At 47.1% G+C, this 18,576-nt stretch overlaps 1 protein-coding gene and 1 pseudogene across 1 annotated transcript in view; one reads left to right on the forward strand and one right to left on the reverse strand.

Moving 5' to 3' along the window:
• Positions 1 to 18,576, forward strand: part of LOC147614332 (uncharacterized) — a 65,040-nt gene that overhangs the window by 28,809 nt on the left and 17,655 nt on the right. The gene's annotated exons all lie outside the window — the stretch shown is intronic.
• LOC147614333 (uncharacterized) lies at positions 12,317 to 16,388 on the reverse strand (annotated as a pseudogene).

Below are 18,576 nucleotides of genomic sequence, written 5' to 3' on the forward strand. Positions count from 1 at the left end.
GGTGCTCAGAGGATGATATATAATCAGGTCCTCAGTCGGTAACTTGTAGATGGCTCAAAGTAGCAGATGGCGGTAGTGTAGAGCAGCACTGCTGGCTGCTTTGCTGGGCGTCTGTTGGACAAGTCTAGGCGGCGCTGCTGAGGTGGTGCAAGTGGTACAAGGACGCAAGTGGCCTAGACGACTTCGGCGGTTGATGGGAGGACAAATTTTCCAGCACTTCGGTGGCATGATCGAGTACCTTCTAGGAAAGGCCAACCCAGTGGCCGATGCTTTGAGTAGGAAGGGAACCATGACTCTATTAGAACACTAGGCTAGATCTTGCTGGTACAGGCCGACAGGATTCCACGACAGCATAAGAAGATGCAATATTTTAACACATTGGTGGTCACAGGCCCGACAGCACACTAGCCTTTCCTTGGGCCTCCTAGCCCTCTCTAGGGTGGCCTCAAAGACTTCTCGAGTCTCCATGCAAAGTGCAAGGAGTTTTCTCTCCTTTTATGGGGGAGCCAAAAGGACTACCTCCTCTTCTATATGCAACATAAATGCATCTACAGACATTCGACACCCGATACACAAACTAGATACATAGATCATCTGACGTCATTCCAGAGGGAGACTCAAAGTACGGACTGGCACTACTTCGTGTGCAGGGACAGTGCACACTTGACCTTGGACGCATAGAGTGGAACCTTGGCTGGCTCGTCCCGGACTGGGCTCACATGGGACCAGTTTCCACTCCAGGTCCTGCACCTTGTTTAGATATGTCTACGTGGCATCCAAGTGCGGGATGCACGTGACATCCCCTTCTGCCTAACTTGACGAAAGCTGCATAGCCTCCAAATAGTCCGTTAATAAAGCCGGATAGTCGTCGAAGAAGTCTTTGTCAAGCCATACTGCATCGTGGGTCCCATGGTCTTGAAACTTCGTAAGGAAGTGTCTTTGTCTTGAGTCGGAGCCATGCTTGAAGCGGTGCAAAAGGATCTGTTCTGGAACCATTACTTCAGCTTCATCAACTATATTTGGTTCCACTTCATTTTTCACTTTTGAAGGGATCGGTTTTGCATATGGTTTTAGCCAACTGACATGAAAGACATCGTGCATAGTCCAACTCGGGGGTAGCTTCAACTTCATTGAAACCTCGTTAATCTTTCTCTGGATGGGAAAAGGTTCGAAGCTCTTGAATGATAATTTTGGGTATCGCTTGTCCACCTGTTTCAGCCTTTGCTTCATGATCCGAAGATAAACCCAATCTCCTTCCGAGAACTTCACATCCCTTCGGTCTTTGTTGGCCTGTCGAGTGTAGGCCTCTTGCGCTTTAGCCAATTTGTCTTTCACTGACTCCAAAATCTCTTGGTAATACTTTGTCATTCTATTCGCTTCAGGTACTAAAGGCGAGGTTCTGGTCAATAGCGACTAGAATGGTCTTCTAAACGCTTCTTCATATGGAGTCCTGCCAATAGCTAAAGAAAAGGAATCATTCATATATATATATATATATATATATGTGTATATATATATATATATGTGTGTGTATATATATATATGTGTGTGTATATATATATATATATATGTATATATATATATATGTGTGTGTATATGTATATATATATATATATATATATATAGAGAGAGAGAGAGAGAGAGAGAGAGAGAGAGAGAGAGAGAGAGAGATGATATATTAACGTCTTCAGAAGGCCAAAATGACCTATGAGACCAAAAAGGTTACAACAATTGGTGGATCTGATACAATGTCTGTGTAAGAAAAGCTAAAAACAACTAAACAACTAACTGAAACTGAAACAACTATGAGGAAAAGTACGGTACTAGGAGCTCCTAATGGATAACATCTGGGAGGAAAACTCCAGCAACAAAGGTAAGCATCATACACATCACTATCCAAAGATGTCTCTCATCGGTCGATGGCGGATATCCTCAATGTCCTCCTTGGTGAGTACTCTGAAATGTTATATTAACGTCTTCAAAAGGCCAAAGTGACCTATGACCTATGAGAGAAATGAAATGTTATATTAACGTCTTCAAAAGGCCAAAGTGACCTATGAGACCAAAGTTACAACCATGTGACATCTGATACACTGTTTGGAAAAGAAAAGAAAGAATTGAAGGTAAGTATCTAGCCCTACGATACATTAGTAGGGAGCATTTGGAAGCAGCAACTAGGGAGAGTGGGAAGCTAATGCTACTAGTCAAAATGGGGTACACGAGTACATGGATACATGAATACATGAATATGGGGGAGTACAAAAGTGACAGTGAGTACAACAGTATATGGCTGGAGTGGTAATCATCCTAGGAGCTCTAGCATGGGTCTCTGCCGGATGGCATGGATATCTGCCATAGTGAGATGCCTGGTTGGACGAGCCCGATGCCTCGCAATGATGCTCTGAATCCTCTGGTGTAGGCAGCGTCTCCGATGTGAGGATCCGCGAACCCTTGGGCGTCTGGATCTGCCCAACTGGATAGCTCTCTCAACTAGAGTTCCACGGGGGCTGTCGGCTGTGTGTCCTCCCGGGTAGTCCCTCTAAAGAAGTCAGTAATCTGTCTCTGTGTGGACTCTCTGCCAGTCGGGCGTCTGTGTGGACTATCTGCCAGTCGGGCGTCTGCTCCTGATAATGGACTCTCTGAGCCTGCGGATCTCCAGGAGATAAAAACCCAAGCATCTCTGATCACAGTAGTCCATGACTCTAGCCAGTGGCCCAAATCCCTCTCTGGAAAGGCAATGGTAGCGCCCTCGAATCTCATAATATGTTGTGCAGCGATAGAGAGTACTGGAAGGGTGGGAGTCTGTCTAAATTGAACCCATGGAGCTCAAACCAGGATGCTATCTGCGCATACGAACATGAAGTGTCTCCCTCCATGGCTAGCTAATGAGAGGACTCTAAAGCAAGTCGTGCATACCGGTGTTGGGGAAGCTCCCAGGTGCTATGAATGAAGGACACTGATCTGGCAAGAGCCTCGATTACTATCGGTGGTGCTCCCATCTTGGCTCTGATAATCTCATGGGGTACCGAGGCCTTAGCCCGAATCATCCTGGAGATCATGGACACAAGTGGTCTCTCCATCGATCTCCATCCATCGTATGTGCATCCTGATCGACTGTGACGATCTAGGCTAGGCCCCCAGATCTGTACTCCATATAGCATCGCCGATGTGACCAGCGTGTCAAAAAGCCACAGCTTAGTGCAAGCACATCCTCTCTAGACCTCCTAGTGATGCATATCCTCTAGTCAGTCTGGCCTTTGCTGCCCCCCTCATGGAAAATGTGGGCCCAGAGAGAGAGATAGATAGATTTTGAGAGAGAGAGAGAGAAAGAAAGAAAGAAAGAAAGAAAGAAAGAAAGTTATATTAACGTCCATGGGAGGCCGAATCCGACCTATGGGACAGATCAGGTCGGATTCGAGTCAACTTTCAAGACCTTAGACGGTAGAGTCTAGATTGGAGACCATGTCACCATTTAATTTTACAAAAATTAAGAATGATTGAACACTCAAAAGATAATAGATTCATGATTCATACATCAAAAAGATTCATACATATTACATGCCATCATCATCATAAAGATTCACTCAGACTCCAGAGTCTGAACTATCGGATCTACCACTAGCAGCCTCACTCGAGTCATCAGACTCATCACTACTAGGAGAATGCTCCTCATTAGATTCTAAATGAAAACCCCATCTGAGATGAGATTGCCATCATCATCATACTCGGGACTCCGAGCTTCTATATCCTCAAGGGCTCCATCGTGACCAAGTGATGCATCCTCATCTGCAGCATAAGTAGAAAAGCTAGCAGAGCCCCGTCGCCGATATGTTTGGATGGGTGGTTAAGCTCCTCCCTGTCTAATCTGGAAGCCTCGACTTGCCACACTAATGCCTCCTCTGCTCGTGGTGGTGGAATGAGAACCACTAGCAGCAAGGTGCTCACGACCTCGAGTACGGGTGACGCGCATATCTATCTCCCCTAGCTCTCTATGGAGCTCAGCATAGATGGCATCTTCCGGTGTCTCTTGCCTCGGTTGAATGCTCCTAAAGTTCTCTGTAGTGAGTCGGATGTCATCGGGATTTACCTACATTCAAGTTGACAGAATAATAACTTGTAAGTTGTAACTTCTAGGTTACAAAAGAGTCAAGACTAAATAGAAAGCATTAAAATTATAAATTTTGATTATTAGAGAATCGAGATATGCCTACTTGCTTCGGGATGTGAAGCTCACACCATTCGCAGGTTAGCGCGGCAATATACGAGGCGCTCTAACTGGGATGCGCTAAGCTTGTTCCTAATCTTCGTGTGCACGGTGGAGTATGCACTCTAATTCCTCTCGCATGCACCTTGTAAACCGGCCTTCAGCCTTCGGACGAAACCAAAGGGCGGTGCAAAAACAAACTTGCACACAACACTTCAACACCTTTGAGGACCAAGAAAAGGAAAACAAACAGGGGGAGCTAGAGTGCTCCTGCAAATAGTACATGGACACCGATTGGCCCCAAAACGCAGTGGCGCCCTTTGCGGTATTTCTTTAATTGATTATAAGAGAGCTTTGATTACAATAAGGCTGGAAACTGAGCCGTCACAGTAGAACTCCTGAAGCCTGCAAAGACCCTGCATCATGGCTTCATATCCACAAACAAGTCCAGCCAACCGTCCATAGCCTCTCACCCTATGAACAGCATCACACCCTGACACGTCCAGTGCTTCTGCATCACAAAGACTCCAAACTATTTTCCAAAAGAGAACTCGTATCATAGCACAACTTACCATACAGTAGACACACCTGTACACTCCCTCGCTACCTTCCAAGGGTAGTCATGGATTTCCTATCCCTTGTCCAATTAGTAGCAAGGCTGTACCAAACATGTGTCCACTCCTGTGACTGCTGCGTGCATGTGACCTATCTCCAGAAGAAACCCAAAAACATGTTTCCACATGAAACAAAGACCTGTTTCAGCAAACTTCGGTGGACTTGTTTTCCCATGAAACATCTGGTCTGGCCCAGCATGAACCCCATGTCCTGTTTCCACGTGAAAACATTCTCGGCACATACTCAAATGTAGTGCCGACACAACACACAAACAAAAGATAGAGCTCTTACTGAATATGTTTGGTTGTATTTCTGCCCCACAACTATGTGCTTCATAGGTATGCCCAAAATTGCAGGTCTCTTGTTCCTTCCAAGCAGGAAGAAAGCAATCTGCTCCATGGGTATGCACCCATGAGAGCTTGCGTCGCTCCCATGCCAAGGACATAACAAGGTGACCTTGTACTTGCAGCCAATAACCCATGTACACAGTGTACTTGCAGCCAAGCAAAAAAGCCCATAAACAGTCTCAAAACATTCTCGGAATTGCTCATGTTCCTAGCCACATGCACTGCCACGAAACAATCCATAAACCCTTTCCAAAACAGTCCTGAACCAAAGCAAAGAGAAGCTGAAAGTTCCATCAGTTGAACGCCATCAAAATGATGTCTATGTTCATGAGGAACCAGCCCTTGTCCGCCTGTATGTCCGGAGAAACCAACCCCCTGCCTTCTGCAAAAACACGCCCCCTCCAAAAAGCACCAGGGCTGCTGGGCGTTTCATAGCAACCAACGGAGGGAAAGAAAAAGTACATCCTTCTGGCTGCCTCAGCCCGACCAGGAAGAACACACACACACACACACTTCTCTGCTCCAGCCCGTCTTGCTGTTCAGCCAACAGAGAAGCGCATCCAACCCTCTGCTTTCTGCAGTCCAGCCAGCCCACCTGTAAGTGCTGTCCAGCGCTCTGCTTTTTCACCAGTCAAGAGGCGCCTAGCTACCACGCCATCTGCCCGCCCCCTTGCCAAGTGTGTGAGAGAGAAAAAGCCCAAGTGCCTATATATTCCCCTTGTTTTTCAACCAAATAAAGAGGCGCATAAAGCAGCCCGCCGGTCCCTTCTTAGAAAAAGCACAATCACAATTTGAATGGACAACTTAATTACAACTGAAAATTGAAATGAAATGAAATGTTGATCAATGGACACCAGCACTGGGGCCGGAACAGGCCGCCCCCCCCCTTCAATATATGATATATTATTGGGAGTATTTAACAAATACAATGCTCCATGGGTTCAATGAACCAGATGATGTCCATGTACAACTGAGATGAATACAGTACCAAACAAAAGACTCGAAGTAAACGTTCGAAGGAGAGCGACCCACTTGAGTGGTCAAGTCTCTACGGTCCTGTGCCTTCACTGGAATCCGTGGAGAGCGCCCCACTGGTGTTCCAGGACCACGCACAAACAGGCGCTCCCGTACTAACGCCTGGCTCTCGCGATCTCGGCACCCATGGACCGTGGTTCTCCAAAAGCTTGGACTACCCGGCACCGAACGGGTGTTAGCGGTAGAGAGAATCCTTTATCAGATTTACAACAAAATCCTTTACTTAAATCTGAATCCACTTACTTGTAGCTCGCTAGTGGGAGACAAATACCCGAGGCGTATGTGTGCAGCTACCAGAGATGGACACCAGGGCGCAGCAGCCTGTCGAGGAGGAGCAGCAGCAGTTGCCTATGTAGAAAATGTAGCTGCTTGAAGAGGGGAGGTGCAGAGCCGCCTATAGCCGCCTGTGGAAGGGAGGCGCAGCCGCCTGTTGTGGAGAAGGTGCAGCCGCCTATTGTGGAGAAGGTGCAGCCGCTTGCAAAGGAGGAGGAGGAGGCGCAGCCGCCTATGGAGGGCACAGTCGCCTGCTGTGGAGGAGGGGCGGCGCAGCCACCAGTAGCAGCCTGTGGGAGGTGTGCGCAACCGCCTTGAGGGGTAGAGGGAGCAGCCGCCTAAGGAGAGGAGTGCAGCCGCCAACTGAAGAGCGCAGCCGCGTGAGGGAGGCGCAACCGCGTGTTGTGGAGAAGGTGCAGCCGCCTGCAAGGGAGGAGGAGGAGGCGCAGCCGCCAGCTGAAGAGGAGCGCAGCCTGTTGGAGAGCAAGCGCGGCCGCCTGCACAAGGCACAGCCGCCCGCTGGAGAGGAGGCGCAGCCTGCTGGAGAGAGCGCAGCCGCTTGCAGAAGGCACAGCCGCTTGCTGGACAGGAAGCGCAGCCTGCTGGAGAGCACAATCGCCTGCTGTGCAGAGCGCAGCCGTTTGGAGAGGAGAGGCGCAGCACCCTGCAGAGTGGAGGTGCAGCCACCTGAGAGCAAACGGAGAGGAGATGATCGCCGGCTGTGTGTTTTCAAGCGGGTGGGGTGGTTGCTCTTTTGTAGGAGTTGGAGAGAGAGCACACGACCACAGCTGGCCGGCTCCCCTAGCTTGCATGGGGGCGGCCAGTTTCAAGGTGGGGTGTGGGTAGGTGGCCATGCACCCAACCCCACACATAAAGGGTTAAGAGTGGGGTTTCCCTCCCCACCTTGGCCCATACGTGGGTGCCCATAATGGGTGCCCACACTTAAATGAATGTGAACTTACAACCTTATAAAAATAAAGGTTAGAAAGAAAGATATTAAACAAACAAGTGCAATACACTTACCACGTGTTCACACCAACAAAACTCGTCAGAACACAGAGCAAACTTCACGACTCACTGGCAGGCGTCCCCGCTCAGTAAGTGGCACGTCAAACAGGCAAGCACAAAAATACAAGTCATGCGAAAACAGTTCCAAACATGCAAAACATGTATGCATGTGCAAATAGTATCATGGACATATCTCCCGTTCATGGAACAAGTACAAAACATATGTCGGGCACAAAAATGGCACGACAGAAAACATAAATCCCGGTCTTCCTATGGAGTGACAGTCCCATAGGTAAGACACAGATCCAGGCATGAGCCTCCCTATGGAGTGACAGTCCCATAGGCTAGACACGGCACAAATACTGGCTCTTCCATGGCATGACAATCCCATGGATAGAACACAGTGGAGGTCATACACGGGTGGCACCAGTCTGGCTCCCGTCCATACGACACCATCCTGCAAACACACAGGTGACACCAGTCTGGCTTCCGTCCATGTTATGCAAAAATACTGGCCCCTTCACATGAGACACTGGCCTGGCCTCAAGTGAATGAGACACAAATCTGGAGATGGACTTGAAGGGAGGTGAGAGTTAGGGTTTCATGTGGGAGACATACACAGAGAAGAAGAAGAGAGAGAGAGAGACATGTGGGGATAAGTCAACTTACCAAGTGTGAGTGTGTGACTCCCCTATCACACATGTATATTTGCTCTAGTAGTACACATAGTGCACTTAGTACATTAAAAGTACTAAGTGTACTATGTACTATAACTTATGGGCTTGTACACACTACAAGGGTGGGCATAATGCCTTTACCCCAACAACCTCCCACTTAAAGGCAAGGTGCCCTTAAATGAAGGAAAAGAAAAAACAGCATGTACATGATAATATACTAGGCCATATCAAGGCTGAAAGTGTCCTCATCCAATGTCCATCAAGTGTCTGCAATGAGCAAATCGCTCTGGAGGCAAACTCTTTGTCAACAGATCAGCCGGGTTGTCATCCGTATGAATCTTGACAAGCTGAATTTGCTTGTTCTCTATCACCTCTCTGATGAAGTGATACTTCACATCCACATGCTTCGTCTTTGCATGAAAGACAGGGTTCTTTGCCAACTGGATGGCACTCTTACTGTCACAATGCAACAATGGAATATTCCCTTTATAACCCAAATCAACCACTAACCGAGATAGCCATAATGCCTCCTTGCAAGCCTCTGTGGCTGCAATATAATCGGCCTCTGTAGTAGATAAGGCAGTGCACTTCTGCATCCTGGATATCCATGTCCTGTGAATGTAAACACATAACCGGTAGTAGACTTCTGGTTATCTGGATGACTGGCATAATCCGAATCCGTGTAACCATGCACTAATGCATCCTGTTTGCCAAAGCATATGCACATATTCTGAGTGCCCTTCAGGTATCTCGTGACACCTTTCACTGCTTCCCAATGCTTCTTGCCAAGTTTGGCCATGTATCTAGAAACCACTCCCACTGCAAATGCAATGTCCGGCCTGGTAGCAACCATGGCATACATGACTGCCACAAGCTGAAGCATACGGAATCTTGGCCATATCAGCCCTATCACTATCCGACTGTGGGCTGTCTTCAATCTGAGGTCCCATGTTTTCAACCTCAATACCCAAGGCAGCTGCCGTTTGTATAGAGATGAAGTTATCGGTTGCACAATCATCAAACATGAATAAGGCGGCCTGATCCTTGATTGTGGAAGTGAAAAATCGTGAGAAATTGGTTGTGTTTGTTGTGTGTTTGTGTGGTGGAGTGGTCTTGGAAGAGAGCTTCACTATTTTTTCTAGTTAATTTTGATGTTTGAATCATTGGAATCATCAATGTGAATGAGCAGGTTGGTGTTCTATTTTTCTTTCATTTTAAAAATTCACAAAAATTGAAAAAATAAGAAGCCATTGACTATGCCTTGAACTTGTACTACACTCCTTAGGCGTGGCACAATCATCTTGGAAATAGTTGGATAAGTATTTTGAACCCAAAATCACCTTAGTTAACGAGAAGTTTCCACGTGAAACTACAAGAAAATCATTCATGACCCCATGCTTTGCATACTATCCGCTCTTTTGCATCATGTTTTGTGTTTCCTTGCACATCGGGAACTGCATGCACATTAGCCTTGGTTTGCTTGTCCTCATGCTTTGGTTTGCGGTCAGGGCATTGTTGAAACATGTGCTTTGCTGCCACAAGAAAAAACATTTTTCCTCCTTGGCATATTGCTCTCTTTGCTCGGGGGTCAAGCCAAATTTGTTCTTCTTTGGGGCTTGATCTTCAGATGAGGTATTTTCAGCTTTACCACCCTTATGGGTCTCTCGGAAGTTCTTTTTAGGTGGCTGTCCACCTTTTTGCAGATTTGGGATAGCCTTGTCTTTGCCCTTTGAGCCGCCTTGATCTTGCTTGATTTTGAGCACCAATTGCTCCGTAGCAAGAGCAGAGGCTGTAAGCTGTTGCAAAGTATGTTTCGGGTGCAATTCAATGCCCGAACGATAAGCTGGTTGCAATCCGGAGCGAAACTTCCTCTTTCTTTCATCCTCAGTGATTTGCATAAAAGGAGTTACCCCAAGCAACACTTTCCAAAACTTATTGACATACTGTTGCACACTTTCATTATCTCTTTGCTCAAGTCTATCCCACTTTTGGGTGAGAGTTTGCTCCGCATTAGGTGGCAAAAACTGAGCATAAAATCTGTCCTTAAACTCTTTCCAGGTGCAAATGGGGTCTTTGGTGATCTTTTCAGTGATCCACCAATGAGCAGCGGTCCCCTTCAAGAACATGCTAGCATGGCATACTTTAGACTTCTCAATGAAGTCGCTAAAAGCAATGTCAAACTGTGCCACAAATGCTAACACTTTGGAAGCATCATGCTCTCCATGAAAGACATCAAACTTAACGGACTTGTCACCTGCTTTAAATTCCTTGAGCTTTCTGGTATGAGGCTCATGGTCCTCTCTTTTTCTTTTCCCTTTATCCAACAGAGCAGCCCTATCTGCATGGGCTCCATGGGCCATCATGGAAGTTTCATGAAGCACGGTGGCATGTGCTCCACGAACTTGAGAATCAGATGCATGTGACCTTCCTGCATAAGGCAGTGTCTCTCCATGAGACAATTCAGTAGGCAAAGCTCTTCTAGTGGCAGACCTGTCACCCCTACCATGGGATACATGTCTTGAATGCATGTGACCATCATGCCCTCCATGAGCACTAGCATACATATACCTGTCAGGCTTTGTGCCTTGTGGAGAAGATGCATGACGAGAGGTGACTGTCACCTCTTCCCTTTGCATAAATGACCTCAACCTTTGAGATGCGGGATCTCCATGCTTCAAGCGAGGTGGATTTCTGAATTTCAACTCTCCATCTTCCCCTTCTTTGATGTCACCTTTGCGGAGGACCTTGGCGGAGGAGGTAGGAAAGTGCCAACTCCCTTGGCTTCTTGCCCACTTCCCGTGCCATGGACTCAAAAGTCACGTCTACCATTGCATCGGCTTTCCTTGCTCTTCAATGGCACTTTGCACATGGGGATCTTCACGCAAAAATTTCAGCTCTTGCTCTTGTGCCTGCAAAAGCTTTCTCATAAGCTCCAATTCAGCCCTCATTGCATCAAGCTCTTCTTCTTGCATGACTGTCTTTCCTCGAGACAGTTGTCCCCTTGAATCACTATCATTTACCCTCTCAAGGGGCTTGTGTCTGCCTTGTAACGCATTAGAACCACGCGAGGCACTTGATGGGCTCCTTGAATTAGGCACTTCCAAAGGGTTGCCTTGGCTGTCCATTGTGTTAAGTGTGCTAGAAGCGGGGTATCCAATACACAGGTTCGTTTCCCCACTAAGAAGAGGGAAATAACCGTGCTCTGATACCAATGAAACCGATCCCGTCAAGTGGGAATAGACTCCGTTGGACACCCACACGCGTAATAGCACAACTTAAATATCACAATTTGAATAGACAACTTAATAACAACTGAAAATTGAAATGAAATGAAATGTTGATCAATGGACACCAGCACTGGGGCCGGAACGGGCCGAACCCCCCCCCCCCCCCCCCCCTCCTCAATATATGATATATTATTGGGAGTATTTAACAAATACAATGCTCCATGGGTTCAATGAACCAGAACAACTGAGATGAATACAGTACCAAACAAAAGACTCGAAGTAAACGTTCGAAGGAGAGCGACCCACTTGAGTGGTCAAGTCTCTACGGTCCAGTGCCTTCACTGGAATCCGCGGAGAGTGCCCCACTGGTGTTCTTGGACCACGCACAAACAGGCGCTCCTGTACTAACGCCTAGCTCTCCCGATCTCGGCACCCATGGACCGTGGTTCTCCAAAAGCTTGGACTACGTGGCGCTCGCCAGTGGGAGACAAATACCCGAGGCGTCTGTGTGCAGCTACTAGAGATGGACACCAGGGCGCAGCAGCCTGTCGAGGAGGAGGAGCAGCTGCTTGTGTAGAAAATGTAGCCGCCTGAAGAGGGGAGGTTCAGAGCCGCCTGTAGCCGCCTATGGAAGGGAGGCACAGCCGCCTGCTGTGGAGAAGGTGGAGAATGTGCAGCCGCCTGCAAAGGAGGCGGCGGCGGCGCAGCCGCCTATGGAGGGCACAATCGCCTGCTGTGGAGGAGGAGGAGGCGCAGCCACCAGTAGCAGCCTGTGGGAGGCGTGCGCAACCGCCTGAGGGGTAGAGGGAGCAGCCGCCTAAGGAGAGGAGTGCAGCCGCCAACTGAAGAGCGCAGCCCCGTGAGGGAGGCGTAGCCGCCTGTTGTGGAGAAGGTGCAGCCGCCTGCAAGGAGGCGGCGGCGGCGCAGCCGCTAGCTGAAGAGGAGCGCAGCCTGTTGGAGAGCAAGCGCAGCAGCCTGCTGGAGAGGAGGCGCAGCCTGCTGGAGGGCAAGCGCAGCCGCCTGCAGAAGGCACAGCCGCTTGCTGGAGAGGAAGCGTAGCCTGCTGGAGAGCACAACCGCCTGTTGTGTAGAGCGCAGCCGTTTGGAGAGGAGAGGCGCAGCACCCTGCAGAGTGGAGGTGCAACCACCTGAGAGCAAACGAAGAGGAGATGATTGCCGGTTGTGTGTTTTCAAGCGGGTGGGGTGGTTGCTCTTTTGTAGGAGTTGGAGAGAGAGCACACGACCACAGCTGGCCGGCTCCCCTAGCTTGCATGGGGGCGGCCAGTTTCAAGGTGGGGTGTGGGTAGGTGGCCATGCACCCACCCCCACACATAAAGGATTAAGAGTGGGGTTTCCCTCCCCACCTTGGCCCATACGTGGGTGCCCACACTTAAATGAATGTGAACTTACAACCTTATAAAAATAAAGGTTAGAAGGAAAGATATTAAACAAACAAGTGCAATACACTTACCACCTGTTCACACGCAACAAAACTCGTCAAAAGACAGAGCAAACTTCATGACTCACTGGCAGGCGTCCCTGCTCAGTAAGTGGCATGTCAAACAAGCAAACACAAAAATACAAGTCATGCGAAAACAGTTCCAAACATGCAAAACATGTATGCATGTGCAAATAGTATCATGGACATGTCTCCCGTTCATGGAACCAGTACAAAACATCTGTCGGGCACAAAAATGGCACGACAGAAAACATAAATCCCGGTCTTCCTATGGAGTGACAGTCCCATAGGTAAGACACAGATCCAGGCACGAGCCTCCCTATGGAGTGACAGTCCCATAGGCTAGACATGGCACAAATACTGGCTCTTCCATGGCGTGACAATCCCATGGATAGAACACAGTCCAGGTCATACACGGGTGGCACCAGTCTGGCTCCCGTCCATACGACACCATCTTGCTAACACACGGGTGGCATGAGTGTGGCTCCCGTCCATGTTATGCAAAAATACTGGCCCCTTCACATGAGACACTGGCCTGGCCTCAAGTGAACGAGACACAAATCTGGAGATGGACCAAACTGTCGGCCAATTGGTGACAGGCCATGTTTACTTTCATAAGGGGTATTATCAAGTTTTTAAAGGTTCTTAAAATCTTTTGTCCCCTCCCCCTCCCCCCACATGGGGTTGTGAAAAAGATACCTTAAAAAAAAAAACCTTGAGTCCTTTTTGACTTCCAAACCGATGCCATTCATACTGTCCACCATGTCCTCGTGTACACCTGCATACTGTCTAGTGAAAAACATAGGGTCGTGACATACCCCCCTCTTGAAAAATAGCAAGCATCCTCGATTGCACTCAATGGCACAGTAAGGCATCTTATGAGCAAAGACGTCCCATATGACAAAAGCAATGACCCTCAAGTGCATCTGGGTGATAAAACAATCATCCTGCACAATATGGCGACACCGTCACGTGAAAGTGACAAACAACTCTTGCTTGTTTCTTCAGAACGTGCAACAAAAGTCTAAAACCAAGTGGAAACACGTAACCTGTGTTAGCCAAAAACAAAACCATGCATCATTCTACATATGGCACACATATGCATGACACACATATGCATTCGCAAACAATATGCTCCTCAAGATGCTCTACCTACTCTAAAGTAACAGTCTAAGGGCTGCTCGCAAGCCTTACGCCCATGGACATCCCGCAGGAGTTGCGATTGGTGGTACAACATGAGCATATGAAAGCACTCAATGCATCCAAACAATACATCCACTAAGTACTTTCCACATATGTCCCTCTTGATGCTTTACCCACTCAGTACATGGCCATCCCGCAGGAGCCACACCCAGTGGTGCATCCATGAACATAATAAAGTACTTGATGTATCATACCAACATACATGCCTCACACGACACAATCCAGAGTATTACCCAATGTATTCTCAAGGGTACCAGGATCCAATGGTACCAGAATACAATAATACCTCGGAAAGTGTATGCATACATGCACAAATAGAGTTCGATCCATATATCCATGAACCAAACCAACTCTAGGACTGCTCGCAAGACATATGCCCTCCATAGAGTCTCAAAGTGTTAGCTCAGGTTGCTGCAGACTTTGAGCTCAACCAAACCATGCCATTCCAAAGAAGACCAACTCCACAAATAGCATCATCTCAATATCCAATTGACCGATCCTGTGGTCAAGAACAGCCAGAACCATATGACACAGATCAATGTCTCAATATTCTTCAGTCATGCCTTAGTTCCAAAGGCAAAAACCATCTTTGTTAACCATAGATGTAGACAGAGTTATCCATAGTTGCAGTTATAGTTCAAGGTGCGGCCGACTGTGAACCATACCCAACTTTACTATCTCATGTGACTAGTACACAATATCATAGAAGTCCCATAAGCAGATGTACTGTCAGCCTCCAATACCTTCGGGTGAATACAAAGATGTCACCAAGCGACTCCTAGATGACAATTGAGCTTGTCTGTAACAAGGGAGTGAAGGTGCTATCCCCCTCTTGAGCATCAGGCAATGCTCCAAACCCATGCTCTGCTGAACCTGAATGAGCCGTAGCAAGAGTCAGCTCCAACTCAAAGGCATCAAGATAAAGCTGCAATACCTTCGGTGAATCTGCTAAGTCACCCTCCTCCATCCCGTTCGCATCCATTGGTGAACAGTTCTTGAACTTCACAAGATAGCGACTGGAAACTTTACCTTGTACCTTTCTTTCCATATGTGCCAGTATCTGCTCGAGAATAAGAACCTCATCGAGTTCCTCCACTTCCGTCTGAGCCTCATTTGATACATCCTCAGGCACCGAAAACATGCTTGCACACCACCCAAGTGCTAAGCACAAGTCCCCAATGAAGCATAGTAGATCACCACTGCTAAACATAGAAAGAAGCTCCCTTCCGAACCCATGAAGCCTCCGTGAAGATATACCATAGGTGACAAAGTGTCGAAAGCCATAGCCTTCAACCCATCTTTTGCACCATAACACTTCAACTGCTTCTTGTTCCTGGGTGACTACTTCTTGTCCTTGGTGTCTTTTCTCCTGAGCTTCATCCTTAACTTTTTCTCTTCACCTCATATAGGCAAAGACACACAATCTTGCACTGCCTCCGGCACTTCCTTTTCACTTTCCACATGTTGAAGCTTTTGATGTGACTCTCATGAGACAACCACGAGCTCGCCCCCTTACGAAAGTTGGTGATTGTCCCGATGTCCCAACATGGCTAGAGGATGGCTGGCCATCTGAAGAGGGTGGAGCAATCGAAAGAGGCTCCAAAGCCTCATCTACCTCTGCAATAGCCTCTTGCAAATCTTGCAAGGCAATCAAGCGCTCCTCATCTTTTTCTTTGTTAAGCATATCCAATGTGATCTCCATTCTCTCATGGCCTCTTTTTTTGATCTTGGAGATGAGCCTCAAGTTTGTGTGTATGAAAACAAGCTTCTGCGTATGAGAAGGAAGAAGCCTGTTTCTTCTCTTAGTATGAATGAGAGAAAATGTGCTCCAATTTCTTTCACATGGGGAGGCACATGTGCCTTGAGAAAGCACCCTAAGTGCAAGAGCTTATAATTTGGGTGTACAAGTCCCAAATGTCTCCCACCATTCACACCCTCTTGCATTCTTTTCTCATCTTTTGCAATGGGACGAGCAAATGTGCCACTTTCTCGCTTATACTTGTCCAGCTCATCAATGAGATCTCCTTGCAAGGCCAAATCACCCTTAGTGTATTTTTCCAACAATGTCATCCATCCATCAAGCACCTCTGAGTCACTATCTTGCTCTTTTCCTTTCCATACAGGGTGCAAGATATAGCCCACAACATGCAATGGTGTGTGCATCATTCCCCATCTACCAATGCATAGATCTTTGATCTCTTTTATCTTATTGGCCTCAATGCCTTCCATGTTTTGCACTTGCTCTACCATACGATTTGTAAGCTCATACATGAGGCCCATGGTGGCTCCTTCCCTGTCAGCCAAGCGGAGAATCTTCAAAATGGGAGCACATATCTTGACAATGGTTATTGCCTCTTGCCAAAAAGATGTAGAGAACATCCTATTGAAGAACTCGCCGCCTTGATGTTGACGTTGGATTTTGCGGGAAAAAAATGTTATAAAAAACGTGTGAAAGAAACGCGTTTCCCAGAAAGAAACGTTTCAACGTTTCATTCTCTAAATGAAATGCGTTTCCTAACTACACTGATTCTATCCATAAAAACAGCACATGGGATTTGGTAGACTTGTCTGTTGGCAAGAAGCCCACTGGCACAAAGTGGGTTTACAAGTTGAAAAGAAAGTCTGATGGTACCATTGATAGGTACAAGGCCAGGCTAGTGGCCAAAGGATATGCCCAACAAAAAGGTATTGATTATGATGAGACTTTCGCACCTACTTCTCGTATGGACACAGATGTGTTGTTGCATTGGCTGCCCATCATGGATAGAATGTGCATTAGTTGGACATAAAATTAGCTTTTCTCAATGGGGATCTGTAGGGAGAAGTGTATGTAAATCAATCCATTGGTTTTGTGATACATGGTCATGAAAACAAAGTATGCAAGCTTCGAAAAGCACTTTATGGTCTCAAACAAGCTCCTCGAGCTTGGTATTAGAAGATACAAACTTAATTGAGCACGCAGGGATTTTGCAATAGTCCAATGGAGAGCACCTTCTATGTGAAAGAGGATCATGGCACTTTGATTATGCTCATTCTTTGTGGATGATATGTTGCTAACTGGGAATGATATGGATAAAATTTCAGCAGTCAAAGCTGAATTGCAAACGTCATTTGAGATGACAGATTTGGGATTGTTGCATTATTATTTGGTATACAATTTGTGCAGACAGATGTTGGGATTTATGTACACCAATCAAAGTACATTCAAAAGCTGTTGCACAAATTTGGATTTCAAGATTGTAAGCCCATCTGTAATCCAATGGAGCAAGGGCTGAAATTGAGCATGTATGATGTTGGAGAGCCTTTTGATATGAGTGTTTACAGCCAAGTAGTGGGCTGCCTCATATACTTATGCAACACACTCTATACTCAACCTCACAAGTAGATGTGGCAACAGTGAGCTGCTTTTCGCTCAAGCATGATATGCATGAATGCCCCAAAAAGAAACAATTCCCACTGGATCCAAGGAGCCCTGAAGATAGCAAGAGATCCGCTTCATTGCTTGTCAATGCTTTGTACCTGGGCTGTGCATAAATTTGCTACATTGGGAAACCCCAACTGAATATCTGGGGGTAGCCTTTACAGCCACAGTAGATTGTGTATGGCTGAGGAGATTGATGACTGATCTTCGTGAGTGTCAGCACTCACCACCATACTCACTGCTGGTTAGAGTGCTATAGCCGTGGCACAAAACCCAACTTTTCATGCACGTACTAAGTACATAGAGATTCATTATCACTATGTCAGGGAGAGGATTCATGCGGGGGAGATCTCATTATCTTACTGCTCTACACAGAACAATGATGCAGATCTTTTCAAGAAGGTGTTGCCTCGAAAGAAGTTTTAGGCTTACTCTCCTACAGAGAGTTATCTGCTGTTTTGACCTTGTACGGGTTCACATTGCCACTACAGGGGGGATTTATTATCATATATGCTATGAGTAGTGCCACATGTGAACATGGGCTAACCAAGGGCACTTTTCTCCCTTTGGGTTTTTCCCCTTGGATATTAGGTGTGAAAGGACACCACTCATTTATTGTATTTTGATATTGTGGAGTCAACCCCCAAGCTCTGCTATCTTCTTTGTGTGAGCATCAGTCACCATCTCTCTCTTGAGAGTGCTTGCTGCTGTACTTCTCTATGTGCCTCAGTTTCTGTGCAACTCTAACCTAACAAGCATGAAACGGGCTCGTCGAGTGGCTTGTTCTGTGACCACATCCTCCCTGCTGTCGTTGTCAAACAAGACGACTCCTTTCTAGCCACCTATGTAGCCAAAGGTCTTGAGCAATTTGTTGTGCTCATACTCCTGGTCTTGGGTGCCCTTCTGCTTATCTTTGAGCTCGCGGCTAACGATTGCACCAACCGAAGCATTGGGACCTTGGTTGGAGCACTCCCATTGGCTGTCTTGGCCCTTGAAATGTGGCAACCCTTCGTGAATACTGAGATGCTCTACTGAATTCCAGTGTTGGGTTTATATACCCCCACTGGTGCTGGTCGGCCAGTTCAGTTTTTCCTCAACGACTTGTTT

This window comes from Cibotium barometz, chromosome 42 (genome assembly GCF_041138505.1).
Source record: "Cibotium barometz isolate CiBa-2024 chromosome 42, ASM4113850v1, whole genome shotgun sequence".
NCBI classification, from domain to species: Eukaryota; Viridiplantae; Streptophyta; class Polypodiopsida; order Cyatheales; family Cibotiaceae; genus Cibotium; species Cibotium barometz.